Source organism: Schistocerca serialis, chromosome 9 (assembly GCF_023864345.2).
Source record: "Schistocerca serialis cubense isolate TAMUIC-IGC-003099 chromosome 9, iqSchSeri2.2, whole genome shotgun sequence".
NCBI lineage: Eukaryota > Metazoa > Arthropoda > Insecta > Orthoptera > Acrididae > Schistocerca > Schistocerca serialis.
The window spans coordinates 340,765,676-340,782,560 of NC_064646.1; the positions used below are offsets into that span (position 1 = coordinate 340,765,676).

The 16,885-nt window shown below is 48.4% G+C and overlaps 1 protein-coding gene across 1 annotated transcript in view; it reads left to right on the top strand.

Moving 5' to 3' along the window:
• LOC126419910 (E3 ubiquitin-protein ligase MARCHF8) overlaps window positions 1-16,885 on the top strand; it is a 109,769-nt gene that overhangs the window by 20,736 nt on the left and 72,148 nt on the right. The window lies entirely within an intron of this gene.

Consider the following 16,885-nt stretch of genomic DNA (forward strand, 5'->3'; position numbering starts at 1 on the left):
ATTTTGTGGAAAAAACGGCCCTTCAGTCATTTTTACGTATATGTCAAACCCATCACCACATAAAATATTTTGTGACTTTTTAGTGCTGACATTTCACACCAGTTATTAAGCCACACAAAAAGGAAAGCCTTTCTTTCCAACTGCTGAAGATGAGATAAGACTTTTCTTATGTATCAATTTGTTTATGAGTGTCAGAAAGTTACCAAATTATCAGAATTATTTATCTACATCTCCAGATTTAAATGAGTCACATATATTTGAGTTTATGACTAAAACGATTCCGTTTTCTCCTGAGTCAAAGCCATCATATCCATTCAAATGACAATTTGATGATGCCTAAAAGAGGACATGCCTACTTTGAAAAACTTTATAGAATGAAGCCATTTCTTGAAATGTTGAATGAAAGGTTTGCAGAATACTATCGGCCTCATCAAAAATAGGCAGTTAACGAGTCAGCGATGCAATTTGAAGGTAGAAATTCAGTGAAACACTACAGAAGAGACAAGGCTTGAGAAAGAGGCTATAAAATATGGATGCTGTGTGATGAATCTGAATATAATATCAAGTTCCAAATTTATACTGGAAAATTAGCTAAAGAGAAGCCAGTAATGGGACTTGGTGTAAGGGAAGTGACAGATTTATGTGGAGAACTTTATGATGAATATCGTATTGTTTCCGTGGTAATTTCTTCACACCTTAATAATAGTTTCAATCTACTAAAAGCCAGAAAACATTTCCAATTGGAACTATGAACCCTACACATAAGTTCCTGCCAGAACTAAAGGAAGATAAATGGATTAAACTAGGGGATTTTGACAGCAGAGTAAGCTATCCTGTGTTAGCATTTTACAAGTGGAGGGAGAAATGAGCTATAAAACTGAGCTCCACCGTGCACAATCAAAGTGGCACCACAAGTGTAAATAGGGAGGAAAAGGGTGGCTCAACTAATATAGTGACATGTCCTGACAATTTTGACTGTCTAAAAGGAGACTGTGGTTTTGATGGCAAAAGTAAGAAATGATGGCATAGACTTTTTCTTTTCACTTTATTGATGTGCATGTATGAATGCATGCATCATACACAAAGAAACTTAGGCGGAGCAATTCACGAATAAAGACTTCCGAAGGACAGTGTATGAAGGACTGCTTGCCAAAGCAAGTATCCGCAGCACTGGACTAAGTCAAAAACAGAAGACCGTACTGTCACTCAGCATGAGCCACATGTGGATAAATAAATCAGACTGGAAGGTAGGTCCATATCAGCCAAATCAGGCCACATCTAGATTGTGTGTTGTATGCTGTAGGCGCTATTTCCGTTAGAACGTTTTGGATGTGTTCAACTTGTTATGTGCCTCACTGTGCAAGAAAAGGCAGAACTTGCTTTCAGATGTTTCATTGTCAATAATAATGTACAGGTGCTTGTGAGCTGGTTGTGTAAATGATTTCTTAGAAATAGGTTTGATTAAACCTCTCAAAATGTTTCAACCAATAAATAACTAGTGGGTATTATGGGTGATGGTTAACAGAGGCAACCACAATTTAATTGGCTGGGAACCTGCACGTACTTAATTTAAGTTTGAGCACATTGTCTCTAAAGTCTATTTAATAACTTTTTTAATTTGTTGCTCCTGTGTAATGCAAATGACTTTGATGTCATCTAGGTAATTCGCAGCTCATAGTGCCCCATTTATAAGTTGCTGTAAGTATTTTTGAAGTGATACATCAACACTTACAACACCAAAAGATAATTTATTATAGTAATATGGCCAAAAAGACGTATTGGTTACCATAAAATGATTTTATTCTGCTCCTATGTGGAATTCATCAGAATATATCTCTTAAAAAATAGAAATGGCTCCTTGATATCTTTGCCAGTAGCTTTTCTGGAAACAGTCTGAAAAAAATCTACAATACATTGAGTAATAATGGATTATATAAAATTGCTTCAAATTCAAATTGTGCTGCAAGGTTTTTAATTAAAACTGTAGATGTCATCTATTTGCTAGATGTGATTAAAGCCACAACACCTGATGCATGTAAGTGATCAAGTTCCAGTTTAACTGCCTGCGTCGTAGCAAAAGGTGCTGACCAGGCCCATAGGAAATCGGGAGTAGCATAAAGTTTCGTGCTTTTAAGTGTTAATTGTCAATACTACTATTAGATGTTCTGTCTACGTGACATCACATTTTTAATTCAGCCAGTTTTGGGACAGAATTTCCAACTAAATTGCACTTCAGTTCACTTTCACAGTTGTGAGATGGTGCTGTACAATCTGTAGATGACGGCACCTTATTGTCAATAGACTGAAGGGGAGGATCTTGTCTAAGATTCACTTTAACCCCTTAAGTCAAAGTGAATGGACACCATGCAGCTTAGGAGCCAACATTGGGTGCATGTTGTGGTGCTGACAGATCGAGATAGGAGTCACATTTTTCTGACAAGTCTTTATTGAATGCATCTTATTGCTTCGCTGCACTTTCAAAGGACTGAGCCACATGATGAACTTCACTTAAATGAGCAGAAGTCTTTCAAAAATCACTAGACAAAGTTAATAGTTAAGAAGGAAGCCTTCAACCATACAGCCCCCCAGGGGGTCCACAACTCTTTTGTGGATACATGCATAGCGAGCACGGGACCCTGAGCTAATGTGGCCTTCCTTCCTTTCCGGGCTGCGTACCTTCCCTTCTGGGAGTATGTTTTGTGCCTACGTCCGGAGACGGATGCTCGAAAATGTAACACATTCTTTGCTTTCTCTGCTTGCAAGTCTTCGTCCTTCCTTTGTCGTTTTCTTTTCCTTACCTCTTCTCTTTGCCCTTTTCTCTACTGCGGCATTTGAGACCTCTCTTCTTTCCTTTCCCTTTGTTTTTCTCTTTTTTCCTCCCTGTGCGTGTCTGAAGGCCGACCCACGCATTTCCATGTGTAGCCGGTGACGGGGAACGCGTAATTCCCCGCCACGGGTAGACAGGTAGGACGCGTACGTACCCCCTGGTAACGGCCAGGCCCAGGGAGGGGTGATTACCTGAGCTGATACCTTCCGAAAGTGCCGATTGGTCCCTCCGTCCATTTCTCGGGAGGTGTGACCTGAGGTGTGAACAAACACCTAAGGCGGGAGTGCCCTCAGAGAGGGCCCCCACAAGGAAGGAGCGCGCCATCGGAGATGCCGGTAATCATGGGGGATACTTTCGCAATGGTTTCCTCATCTTCTACTATGTCTGCTCACAAGTGTAAGTTCAATGAGTCTCAGCCACAGACAGTCCTTCCATCGTTGCCTCAGTTCCTTGTTGTTTCTCGGTCTGACGGAGGTCACGACTTCTCCACAGTCAACCCTTTCATTATTCAGAAAGGTGTCGACGCAATTGCATGTCCTGTAAAGTCTTGTTCCAGATTACGAAATGGCACCTTGTTGTTAGAAACAGTCAGTGCCCTCCAGGCACAAAAATTGCTGCGTACTTCACTGCTACACACCTTCCCTGTCCGGGTGGAAGTGCACCGCGCTTTAAATTCTTCACGTGGGGTCATTTATACATTCTGCCTCGACGGATTGTCCGACGAGGAAATTCAACACTACCTGTCTGACCAGGGCGTAACGGCTGTTCATAGTCATGAAAAGGGTTGACACGAACACCATTCCAACCCGTACTGTCTTCTTGGCATTTGACAAAGTTCAACTCCCATCGAACATAAAAACGGGCTATGAGATAATTTCTGTTCGCCCTTACATCCCAAACCCTATGTGTTGCTATCGGTGTCAGCGGTTCAGTCACACCAGCCAGTCCTGTTCCAATCCGGCCAAATGTGTTATGTGTGGCAAGGATGCCCATGATGGTGCTTGTCCACCTCCATCCCCTTGTTGCATCAACCGTAAGGGTGACCACGCTGCTTCCTCTAGAGATTGCCCCATTTTTAAAGACGAAAAGCTCATTCAGGAAATCAGAGTGAAGGAAAATGTGTCGACCTTTGCTGCTGCTCGAAAATTATTATCCAGTCGAAAGCACACTATGCCTCAGACAGGTAAATACAGCACAGTCCTTGCCTCTCCTCGGCCAACAAAGGAGGCGGTCACGCAGACTTGTGATCTCACCTTTAGTGCTACAGTCGTCAGATCGGCCAGCGCAAAGATCGCCCGTTCAGCCTCCCCACTTTCGCCTGCTCACTCTATGGCTCACCCTTCATCGGGTTTTGCTAAATCTCGAGCCCAAAAACCAGACACCAAGACTTCCAAAAAAGAGCCTACTCGTGAAGATTTTTTACATACCCCAACTTCACAACCATCGGTTCCTCCTTCATCTAAACATCCTGTTTCCAAGAAGGCTAATAAGAAACCCAGTTCCTCTCCTTCTCCGCCACAGCGTGTCTCATCTACAGCACCACCTGGCGGTAGCCGCCCTCAGCCGTCTTCTGTGTCGCCGAGGCGCACTGCTGGCGGTCGATCTACCGGCCGATCGCTGGTGGCAGGAGCTGCTCCTGAACATCCTGTGGATCAGGATCTTCTGCCTTCGGCTGAATGCCGTTCCACACTGTCGGTCGCAAGCTCTAAGCAGTCGTTGAGTTGACGGCAACCTTGGTCACAGTCCTCCATTTTCTGTCCACCCTATGTCCATTATCCACTGGAATATCCCCGGCATTCGAGCCAGTCGGGATGCATTGTCGATCCTCTTATGATCCTACTCGCTGGTCATCATCTGTCTTCATGAAACAAAGCTGCGTCCCCATGACCGCTTTGTTCCCCCCATTTTCAGTCAGTCCGATTTGATCTCCCCTCTGTTGAAGGCACTCCAGCACATGGAGGACTCATGATTCTTCTCCATGATACTCTCCATTATCACCCAATCCCCTTAAACACTTCCTTCCAAGCTGTCGCTGTCTGTCTTTCCTTTTCTGGATACACCTTCTCTCTTTGTACTGTATATATTTCATCGTCTACACCAATGACACGAGCTGATCTCCTTCATCTTCTTGATCAGCTTCCACTCTCCTATTTGCTGGTTGGGGACTTCAATGCCCACCACCCGCTTTGGGGATCTCCACATCCTTGTCCGCGTGGCTCACTATTGATAGAAGTCTTCCACCAAGTGGATCTTGTTTGCCTCAACACTGGGGCCCTACATTTTTGTCTGCCTCCACGACAAATTTCTCTCATTTGGACCTTTTGGTCAGTACTGTTCCGCTAGCATGGCGCTTCGAATGGTTCGCCCTTGCTGATACACACTTGAGTGACCACTTTCCATGTGTCCTTATATTGCAGCCTCAACTGCCATATATGCGCCCGCAATGCTGGAAGTTTGCCCAAGCCTATTGGACACTTTTTTCGTCTCTAGCGACATTCGATGACTGCCACTTTCCTAGCGTCGACGATGAGGTCACACATATTACAGACGTTATTCTTACAGCTGCGGAACGTTCAATACCACGCACCTCCGAATTGCCCCGGCGCTCCCCAGTTCCTTGGTGGAACGAGGCATGCCGTGACGCAATACGTGAGCGGCGACGTGCTCTTCGCGTTTTCCGCCACCATCCTACTTTGGCCAACTGTATCCGCTATAAGCAGTTCCGTGCGCGATGCCGTTGCATCATCCGCGATAGCAAGAAGGCAAGCTGGGACTTCTTTACTAGCTCATTTAACACCTTCACTCCCTCTTCGGAAGTTTGGAGTCGGATTCGACGGTTATCTGGCGCGCCTAGTTTCTCCCCGGTCTCTGGGCTCACTGTTGCGCATGATACGTTAGTGGACCCCGTCGCAATTTCTAACTGATTGGGTCAACACTTTGCTGAGATTTCGAGCTCTTCAAATTACCCGCCAGCGTTTCTCCCGAAGAAACATGCAGCGGAAGTGCAACCTCTTGCTTTCTCCTCTCAAAATCGTGAAAGCTATAATAGTGTTTTCTCCATGCAGGAACTCCAACATGCACTCTCTTCTTCTCGCTCCTCCGCCCCAGGACCAGATGGTATCCACATCCAAATGTTGCTGCATTTATCAAACCATAGTCTGCTTTACCTCCTTCGCTCTCAGCTGTGGACGGTAAGACACCTTTTACTTGAGTGCCCCTATTTTACTCCGTTACGCGTCCGTCTACAGCTGTCACCTGATATATCTTCCATTTTAGCAGATGATGCGCGCTCAGCCGATCGCGTTCTCGAGTTATTAGTGCCAGTGAGATGACATCAGTCATTTGAAGCTCTTTTTGGGGACAAACAACCCCCTTCTATAGTGGTTTTTTTAAGCTTTCCTTCTATTTTTAGTTTCTCCAATTTTTTGAGTTTCGTTCCCATTTCTGCTGGTTTCCAGTTTCGTTTTTTACCTTTTCGTAAGTCACAGACCGGGCACCAATGACCGTAGCAATTTTGCACCATAAAAAAAAATAAAAAAATAAAAAAAAACATCGACCATACAGCCTAATGTGTGTTATACTGTGAACACAGAACATTTTGTTGTCAGTTAAGATCTTGTTAATTAGTTGCATATTCACAATTAACAGTGTGATATGGAATGTGTCAACAGAACCCATACTATGGAAAAAAAAGTCTTTAAACAATGGGAACTCCATGTTGGAATGTCAGTAATATAAAGAAAAGGATATATTGCTATTCACTGTAAAGATGACACATTGAGTTGTGGACAGGCACAATGAAAAGACTGTTACACATTTGGCTTTTGACCAAAACCTTCTTTGGAAAAGGAAAAACACACACACACACACACACACACACACACACACACACACACACACACACAAAAAAAAAAAGCAAGTGGACCTCACGCACATGACTGCCATCTCTGGGAGCTTGGATTGGTCCAAGCTGCCATAGATGGCGGTCTTGTGTACGTGAGGTGTGCATACTGTGTGTGTGTGTGTGTGTGTGTGTGTGTGTGTGTGTGTGTGTTTCCTTTCCTGAAGAAGACTTTGGCCAAGAGCTAAATGTGTAAAAGTCTTTTTGCTGTGCCTGTCTGCAACTCAACGTGTCATTTTTACAGTGAGTAGCATACTATCCTTTTCCGTGCAAACATATTTACATTTGAAAACATTTCTGCTTTCCAGCCGAAATTTTGTTTTCATGGGAAGATTGCCACAGTTTTGCAGTTGCACATTTCTCTTCTCTACCTGTCAAAGTTAGTCATTGGAAGACTGTGCAGATTTTTTTCTCTTCTAACATGCACTTGTAAATATTTCTGTTACTTCCAATTTCATGTGGATTGCTGTTAACAAAATCCATAGGTGAATAAATCTACTGTGAAGCTGTTGTTAATATTTCTAGCTGCTTAAAGAGATACTCAAAGATGTATGTGTGTGGATCCTGCATGTAATTCTAATTGCTTTCTTTCATGCATTGACTACTTTTTGACTAAGTGAAGTTTTACCCCACAATATTTTCCATTGGACATCAATGAATGAAAGTATCCAAAATAACATCTATAACGATAAAGTTGGCTGTTATTCTTATGGCACAAGTGTCCAAACAAACAATTTAGCAGGTCCACCATATAGGTTTTCACATTTTAAGCTTTCATTAATGTGCACATGTCAGAACTTGGAATGTTCTAACCTGCCTATTATTTATTGTTGGTATACTAGGTTAATAGGTGGTAGGATATTTTACTATTTTCTCTGGGGATACTTCTGTGCTTGGCTTTGCAACAAAGCTTGTCTTATCAGCAGACAGAACTAATTCTGCTTCCCGATTCACATGGACCATTTACATAAAGCAAGAACAGTAGTCGGCCAATGTTTGGACCCTGTGCGACTCGCACTGTAATTCCTTGCTGTGCAGATGATGTGGCTTTCCTTTCTGTATTACCTACTCAAACAGCCCAAGGTCCCCCTGCAGGTTCGGGGTTGGAGTAGGCCCGAGGTATTCTTACCTGTCGTAAGAGGCGAATAAAAGAAGTCTCACACATTTCAGCCTTTATGTGATGGTCCCCTGTCGGGTGACCTCCATCTTTCTACATTTTCCCAAAGAGCGAGCCAATGGGAGAAGGGTGTCTTACATGGTGCCTCGTGTCCATCATGCATTGAGATCTTTAGCCCACTTTCTCTTCGTCATATTGCAGCCCCACTCATTCTCCATCTCTTGGCCGAGGACACCTTCCTGGGTGTGTTTTCCGACATGCACTATGCAGTGTCGCTTTCTGTGCCGACGATGACCGTGGACTTCTTAGCACCTCATATCCAGCACGGTAGCGAGTCCGTTGTGGTGGGGCTGCCATGTACCCTGTTGGTTGTAGCCCCCTGACAACACAGGGATTGCTCTGCTGATGCCCCCCAGTTAACCCCCCACGTATGCCATGGAGTAGATTCCCATCTCCCTGGGGCATTGGGACTCCCGGCAATGGCCCTTGCTGAGGCTGGATGGTGCCCATGGGGAGAGCTCAGGTCGGAGAGGGTGGTACCAGGGCAGATGACATGCGATGAATCATAGTACATCACCTCTTGCTTGTGGTCCACCACTAGCAGTCTCTAAGCAAGCAAAGTCTAACTTCAGTGCAAGAAGTATGACCCCCAAATCATTTCCCTCCCTGGTCACACCATGGGAGGAACACCAGGCTAAGGATGGCAGTGAAGCTTATTTGCCCCCGTACCTCGTATGTATGTGGGGAATCTTTCATGTCCAGAAAGCCTCAGTGTTTTGTGGAGCTTTTGGAGGACAAGTTTGGGGAGGTGGAGGGCTTGTCCAAAATGCACTCTGGGTCAATCTTGATAAAAACAGCATCCTGTGTCCAGTCGCAGGCATTACTCACTTGTGACAGGTTGGGGGATGTTTCTGTAACCATCACGCCCAATAAGAGCTTAAATATGGTCCAGGGTATTATATTCCACTGGGACTTTCTTTTTTAGTCTGACAACTAGCTGCGCACCAATTTAGAATCGCAAGGTGTTCATTTTGTCCGGCGTGTCCATCGGAATCCGAGGGATAATGAGGTTGGCACTGGTGCCTTCATCTTGGCCTTCAAGGGTGACCCATCACCTTCCCAAGTCTGAACGAAGATAAAACGTGTTTTCGGGTACCAAACCCCAACAAGTGTTCCCAGTGCTAACATGGATGGCGTGTTATCTGCCGATGCAAATGTGACTGCTGAGCACTATGCTCGAGCCTCTGTGTCGGAGAATTACCCCTCAGCCTTTCGCAATCTCAAATGGCAGCTGGAAGGGAAAGTCCTCTCGTTCACTACATGCCACAGTGAATCGTATAACCCCATTTACAGAGTGGGAGCTCTTCAGTGCCCTTGCACATTACCCCGACTCAACTCCTGGGCCAGATCGGATCCACAGTGTCAGATGATTAAACATCTCTCATCTGACTACAAGTGACAACTGCTCGTCATCTTCAACTGGATCACCTGCAATGGCGTCTTGCCATCGCAATGGCAAGAGAGCACCATCATTCTGGTGCTCAAACCCGTTAAAAACCTCCTTGATGTGAATAGCTATTGGCTCATCAGCCTCACCAACTTTCTTTGTAAGCTGCTGGAACTTAAGGTGTGTCAGTGGTTGGCTTGTGTCGTGGTGTCACATGGCCTATAGGTTCCATGTCAGGGCAGCTTCCCCCAGGGTCGCTCTATCAATGATCACTTGTGTCTCTCAAGTCTGCCATCCGAATAGCCTTTTCCAGACGCCAACACTTGATTGCCATCTTTTCTGATTTACAAAAAGCGTACGACACAACCTGGCAATATCATATCCTTGCCACCGTATACGAGTGGTGTCTTCAAGGCCCATTGCTGATTATTATTCAAAATTTCCTGTCGCTTCATACTTTCCATGTCCAAGTTGGTGCCTCCAATAGTTCCCCTCATATTCGGGAGAATGGGTCCCGCAGGGCTCTGTATTGAGTGTCTCTCTATTTTTAGTGGTCATTAATGGTCTAGCAGCAACTGTAGGTCCGCCCGTGTCACCTTCTCTGTATGCAGACGACTCTTGCATTTCATACTGCTTCATCAGTACTGGTGTTGCTGAGCGGCACCTACAGGGAGCCATCCACAAGGTGCAGTCATGGGCTCCAGCCCACAGTTTCCAGTTTTTGGCTGCAAAGTTGTGTGTTGTGCTCTTCTGTCGGTGCCGTACCATTCATTCTGAAATAGGACTTTACCTTAATGACAGTCTACTCACTGTAGTGGATCCCCCTGCGGGTTCGGGGGTAAGAATAGGCCCGCGGTATTCCTGCCTGTCGTAAGAGGCGACTAAAAGGAGTCTCAAACGTTTTGGCCTTAATGTGATGGTCCCCATTAGGGTTTGACCTCCATTTTTCCAAATTCCACAGAAGTACGAGCCTTTTGGGGAAGGACACCTTACGTGGTGCACCATCAGTCCTCTGTGCCCTACGACCTTGGCACTCTTGATCGTCTTGGCGTCGTACCTGCACCCTCCATCCCTCATTTTGGGCATAGATACCTGATGTATTGTGTAAGTACCGCCCTCAGTGCGTCACCACCAGCACCCACGATCACTATGGACTACCTATGGCACCCAAAATCCAGCACGGTAGCCAGCCCGTTGTGGTGGGGTCGTCATGTACCCTCTAGGTTGTAGCCCCCTGACAACACAGGGATCGTACTGCCGATGCCTGAGCTGACACCTCCCCACATAAGCCAAGGAGTAGATGCTCGTCTCTCTGGGGCATCGGGACTCCCGGCACCGGCCATCCTGCCAGGTGGCCTTTGCTGTGGCTGGGTGGCGCCCGTGGGGAGAGCCCCTGGTCGGAGTGGGTGGCATCGGGGCGGATGCCCCGCAATGAAGCGGGTGAAATCTCAATCTGGTGGTCGTCCGACCGCCAATGTCTCTAAGCGTGGTAAGGTGGAATTTACCGCTGTGACGTATAACCCGAAGTCGTTCCCTTCCCTAGCCACACCATGGGAGGAACGTCGGGCTGCAGACAGACAGGAGCCGTATTCGCCACGATACCTTGTATGCAGCAGAACTGATGGGGATTCGTTTTTGGGGACTAAGCCTCTTTTCTTCGTGCACAATCTCGAAGATAAGTTTGGGGAAGTGGCGTCTCTTTCCAAAATGAGGAGCGGGGCCATTTTGATACAAGCAGCTTCATCTGCGCAGTCCCAGGCATTACTCGCCTGTGAGAAGCTCGGTGACATCCCCGTTACTGTCACTCCCCATAAGTCCTTAAATTTGGTCCAGGGGATTATTTTTCATAAAGATCTTCTGCTCCAGTCTGATGACGAGCTACGTGAGAACCTGGCACGACGAGGTGTACACTTTGTCCGTCGTGTCTTTAGGGGGCCGAAGGATAATAGGGTCGCTACCGGTGCTTTCATCCTGGCCTTTGAGGGCGACTGCTTGCCTGAGAAAGTCAAGGTCATGATATACCGGTGCGATGTCAAGCCCTATGTCCCGCCCCCTATGCGATGCTTCCAGTGCTGGAAATTCGGACACATGTCCTCCAGGTGCACTTCCAGCCCCACGTGTCGTGATTGTGGACGACCTCCACATCCTAATGCTCCATGTGCTCCACCTCCCACCTGCGTTAACTGTGGGGAGCATCATTCTCCCTGCTCACCAGACTGTGCAGTCTATCAACGAGAGCGGAAGATACAAGAAATTAAGACCTTGGACCGTTTAAGTTACCAAGAGGCAAAGAAGAAATTAGAACGACTCAACCCCACACCTATGTTGAGGAGTTACGCTACTGTCACACTGCCGCCACCAGCTCCTGCACAGACTCCCTTCTCTGTTGGCCCACAGAGAAATCAGGTAACGTCTGCCCCACCGCTGGGACAGGCCGCTCTCTCTTCCACTGCTCCCAAAACACCAAGTTTGGGAGCAGTGCGCCCCAAGCAACCGGGGACGTTGGTCCCCACCTCTCAGCCGGAGCGGCGACAGCCCTCTCCGGCTCCTCAGCCGGGGAAGCGACAGCTCCCTCCGGCTGCTCAGCCGGGGACGCAACAGCCTCCTCCGGCCTCACTTGTTCGGAAGGGATCCCTTGGGGGCGTCCCTTCCAAGGACTTCCCCAGTGTCTCACAAGACACTAGCCAGTGGCTGAAGAAGCCACCAGCTGCTGGTCGAAGGGCTTCACGCTCTTCCTCTGTTCCTGATAATGCGTCAGGAAAGCCCTCCCAGCATGCCAACCCTCCTCCCAAAGACAAGAGAGAGAAGAGGAAGCTCTCCAAGAAGGATAAGGACCCAGTGGTTCCCGCACCAACGCTCCCTGTCAGCTCAGCCTCTGAGGACGAGGTCGAGCTCTTTGCGTCCCCTGATGACCTGGATCTCGCCGTCTCCTCAGAAACGATGGCCGTAGTGACGTCTGTTGCTCAGTCGGTGGCAGCATGTGACCCTGCCAAGTAATTTGAATTTTCTGTGCCTGAATGCCCCTACTGGACACGCTTTGTACAATCCTCCAGTGGAATTGTGGCGGTTATTTTAGCCATCTCCCTGAGCTACGGCAGCTTCTAAGCCTGACACCTGCTTTCTGCATTGCCCTACAGGAAACCTGGTTCCCGGCAATGCGGACCCCTGTCCTTCGTGGATACAGGGGTTATTACTGCAACCGTAGCACTTACAATTGTGTGTCAGGTGGAGCCTGCGTGTATGTCCTTACCTCTGTATATAGTGCTCCTGTGCCCCTTCAAACATCATTGGAAGCTGTGGCTGTACGTGTAAGGACTACCCAGGACATAACCGTCTGCAGTGTCTATCTCCCTCCAGGTGGTACAGTCTCCCTGACCGACTTGGCTGCACTTGTCGCCCAACTCCCCACGCCTTTTCTTCTCCTGGGGGATTTTAACGCCCACAATCCCCTGTGGGGTGGAACGAAGGTTACTGGCCGAGGCAGGGAGGTCGAGAATCTCATCTCCCAACTCGACCTCTGCCTCTTAAAAACTGGCGCTGCCACACATTTCAGTGTGGGGCATGGCACGTTCTCGGCCATAGATCTGTCGTTGTGCAGCCCAGGGCTTGTACCATCGGTCCACTGGAGAGTCCACGAGGACTTGTGTGGTAGTGATCATTTTCCGATCTTCCTTTCACTACCACAGTGTCGCTCCTTTGCGCGCTCGCCTAGATGGGCATTTAGCAAGGCAAACTGGGACACGTTCTGCTCTGCTGCCACTGTTGACTCTCTCCCCCACGGTATCATCGATGTGGCGGTTGAGACACTGACTGCAGCGATTGTTTCCGCTGCGGAACGTACCATTCCTCATTCATTAGGGTGCCCCCGGCGAAAGTCAGTGCCTTGGTGGACTCCAGAGGTCGCTGAAGCCATTAAAGAACGTCGGCGGGCTCTTCAGCGACATAAGCGGCACCCGTCTTTGGAGAACCTCATTTTTTTCAAACGTCTCCGTGCTCAGGCACGGCGGCTCATCAAAAGGCGGAAACAGGAGTGCTGGGAGCGGTACGTTTCCACCATTGGTTACCGTACTTCACCCTCCCAGGTGTGGATGAAGATTCGGCGCATCTTTGGATTGCGGCACTCTACAGGTGTCGCAGGGCTTACCATCAACGGGGCGGTATCTACCGATGCCGATGCAATCGCAGAGCATTTCGCTCAGCACTGTGTTCGGGCCTCTGCGTCGGGGAATTACCCGCCCGCGTTTCGCGCGCTCCAACGCCGGGAGGAAGGCAAACGGCTTTCTTTTGCTTCTCGCCACCCTGAGGCGTATAACGCCCCATTTAGTTTGTGGGAACTGCAGAGCGCCCTGGCACAGTGCCCCGATACAGCCTCTGGGCCAGATGGCATCCACAATCAGATGCTCAAACACCTTTCCCCGGACTGTCAGCGGTGTGTTCTTGCCATCTTCAACCGCATTTGGGGCGATGGTGTCTTTCCGTCGCAGTGGCGGGAGAGTACCGTCATTCCGGTGCTGAAGCCTGGTAAGGACCCACTTAATGTGGATAGCTATCGGCCCATCAGCTTGACAAATACTCTGTGCAAGCTCTTGGAACGCATGGTGAGTCGGCGGCTGTGTTGGCTACTCGAGACTCGGGGTCTTCTGGCTCCGTGCCAGAGCGGCTTCCGTCAGGGCCGTTCCACTGCCGATACTTTGGTCTTTCTTGAGTCTGCAGTCCACACTGCTTTTTCCAGGCGCCAACATCTCGTCTCCGTCTTTTTCGATCTCTCCAGAGCATATGACACGACGTGGCGGCACCATATTCTCGCCACGTTGCACGGGTGGGGTCTCCGGGGCTCTCTCCCCATTTTTATTCAGAATTTTTTATCTATTCGGACATTCCGCGCTTTAATTGGCACATCCCATAGTTCACTTCCTATCCAGGAGAACGGCGTTCCACAGGGCTCTGTATTGAGCGTGCCCCTTTTCCTTGTGGCCATTAATGGCCTTGCAGCAGCAGTAGGGTCGTCTGTCTCACCCATGTTATATGCTGACGATTTCTGCATCTTTTTCAGCTCCTCCACCATTAGTGTTGCAGAACGTAGGTTGCAGGGAGCCATACGCAAGGCGCAGGCGTGGGCCCTAGCCCATGGGTTTCAATTTTCTCCTGCGAAGACCTGTGTTATGCACTTTTGTCGGCGTCGTACTGTCCATCCCCACCCTGAGCTCTATCTTCAGGATGCCATGCTCAGGGTTGTTGACACTTACCGTTTTCTGGGATTGCTGTTCGATGCCCGGCTTACTTGGCTTCCACATATTCGTCAGCTCAAGCGTCAGTGCTGGCAGCATCTGAATGCCCTCCGCTGCCTAAGCAACACAACTTGGGGTGCAGACCGTACCACGCTGCTGCAGCTCTACAAAGCCCTTGTGCTGTCCCGAATGGATTATGGGAGTGTGGCGTATGGCTCAGCATCGCCCTCAGCGTTGCAACTGCTGGATCCCGTTCACCACTGTGGGGTTCGACAGGCGACAGGAACATTTCGCACCAGTCCTGTTCATAGCCTCCTTGCTGAGGCTGTGGTTCCTCCACTTTGTATTCGGCGTCAACAACTGTTAGCCAACTATGCTGGCCACGTCCGTTGTTCGCCCCGTCACCCTAACTATCGTCTCCTTTTCGAAAATGCGGCAGTCCATATCCCACACCAGCAGCCACGATCAGGCGATACACTTGGGATCCGTGTTTGGTCGCTCCTTAATGAACTCGAGTGTTTGCCTCTTCCATCTGCTTTCCGGGTCCGCCCACACACACCACCTTGGTGTATTCGTCGGCCGCAGCTTCGGCTGGAGCTTTCCCGATGGCCGAAAGATTCAGTTCCTCCTGCAGTCTTGCGCCGCCAATTCCTTGCTCTCCTAGGCGAGTACCATGCCTCGGAGGTTATCTATACCGATGGCTCGATGGTTGATGGCCGTGTGGGGTACGCTTATGCTCATGCGGACTATGTCGACCAGCGCTCCTTGCCGGAAGGCTGCAGTGTTTACACCGCAGAACTGACAGCCGTTTTTCGTGCCCTTGAGCATATTCGTACCAGCACTGGAAAGTCCTTCGTCATTTGCAGTGACTCGCTCAGTAGTCTACAGGCTCTTGACCAGTGCTACCCACGCCATCCCATTGTTGGTGCCACCCAGGGGTCCATCCATGCTCTTGAACAGCGTGGTCGTTCGGTGGTGTTCATATGGACCCCAGGACGCGTTGGGATCGCGGGAAACGAACTCGCCGACAAGTTAGCCAAAGAGGCTACCCGCAAACTGCCGTTGGAGATCAGCCTCCCGGAAACTGATCTCCGAACCGTTTTGCACCGTCGGGTCTTTGGGTTGTGGGGAGACGAATGGCGCACTCTGTCTGCACCCAACAAGCTGCTGCAGGTAAAGGAGACAACGACTGTGTGGGGTTCCTCCATGCGGGCCTCTCGCAGAGATTCTGTTGTTCTGTGTAGGCTCCGCATTGGCCACTCTTGGCTGACGCATGGTCATCTGCTGCGTCGAGAGGACCCCCCTCATTGTCGCTGTGGTGCGAATAGGACGGTGGCCCATATATTGTTGGACTGTTCTCTTTTAACCGCCCTCTGGCGAACTTTTAATCTCCAGGGTGCTTTATCATCTCTTTTAGGTGACAATGTCTCTATGGCAGATCGGGTTTTAAGTTTTATTCGTGCAAGTGGCTTTTATAGGTCCATTTAACTTTTGTAACATCACCCTCTTTTGAGCTGTCTCTTTTAATTAGTTTTGTGTTGTAATTCGACTCCACCCTACGCTGTTGGGCTGGAGGTTTTAACGTGTTGCAGTGTGGCTGGCTCATCCTATTATTTTCGTGATCAGCCAGCCACAGTCCTCTGCTGTGCAGCTTTCGTTCCTTCTGCCTTTGTTCTCTATGTTGTTTTTGTTGCTGTGCTCTGTTTTCTGTGTTGTCTTACAATGGACCATGGGGCTTTTCTTCCCCTGGAGTTTTTCTTTTAGTGCTTCGCTTGACTGGTGGATAGTTTCCCTGTGCTCTGTGTTTTTATGAAACAAGGGACCGATGACCTTTGTAGTTTGGTCCCTTTAATCTTTAACCCAACCAACCAACCTCACTGTAGTGGAGACATATCAATCCTTAGGACTGGTTTTCAACACCCGATTGACTTGGCTACCTCATCTTCGTCAGCTTAAGCAGAAGTGCTGGCAGCATCTCAGTTGCCCTCTGCTGCTTGAGCAACACCAACTGCGGTGCAGATCGCTTTACTCTGCAGCTCTACAAAGCCCTTGTTTAATCCCGCCTTGACTGTGGCAGCGTGTGTACGACCCGGGAGATCCGGGAAAAACCCGGGAATTTTTTCGTCCGGGAGAAAACCGGGAAAAACCCCGGGAATTTTTTAGAATTCCGGGAATTTTTCATTGTTTTGCTTACCAGTTAAATTTTTGTGATTTTGACTGGTAAGAACCAATACTCAAACAAAGGATATTACTGTATCCCGCTTCTGCAGAATAATACTGCAGCAACAAAACATGAACGAGAGGAAAAAAAAACGAAAATAAAACTTAAGTCGCAAAGGAAGTGCGCCATATACAGCAACAAAAC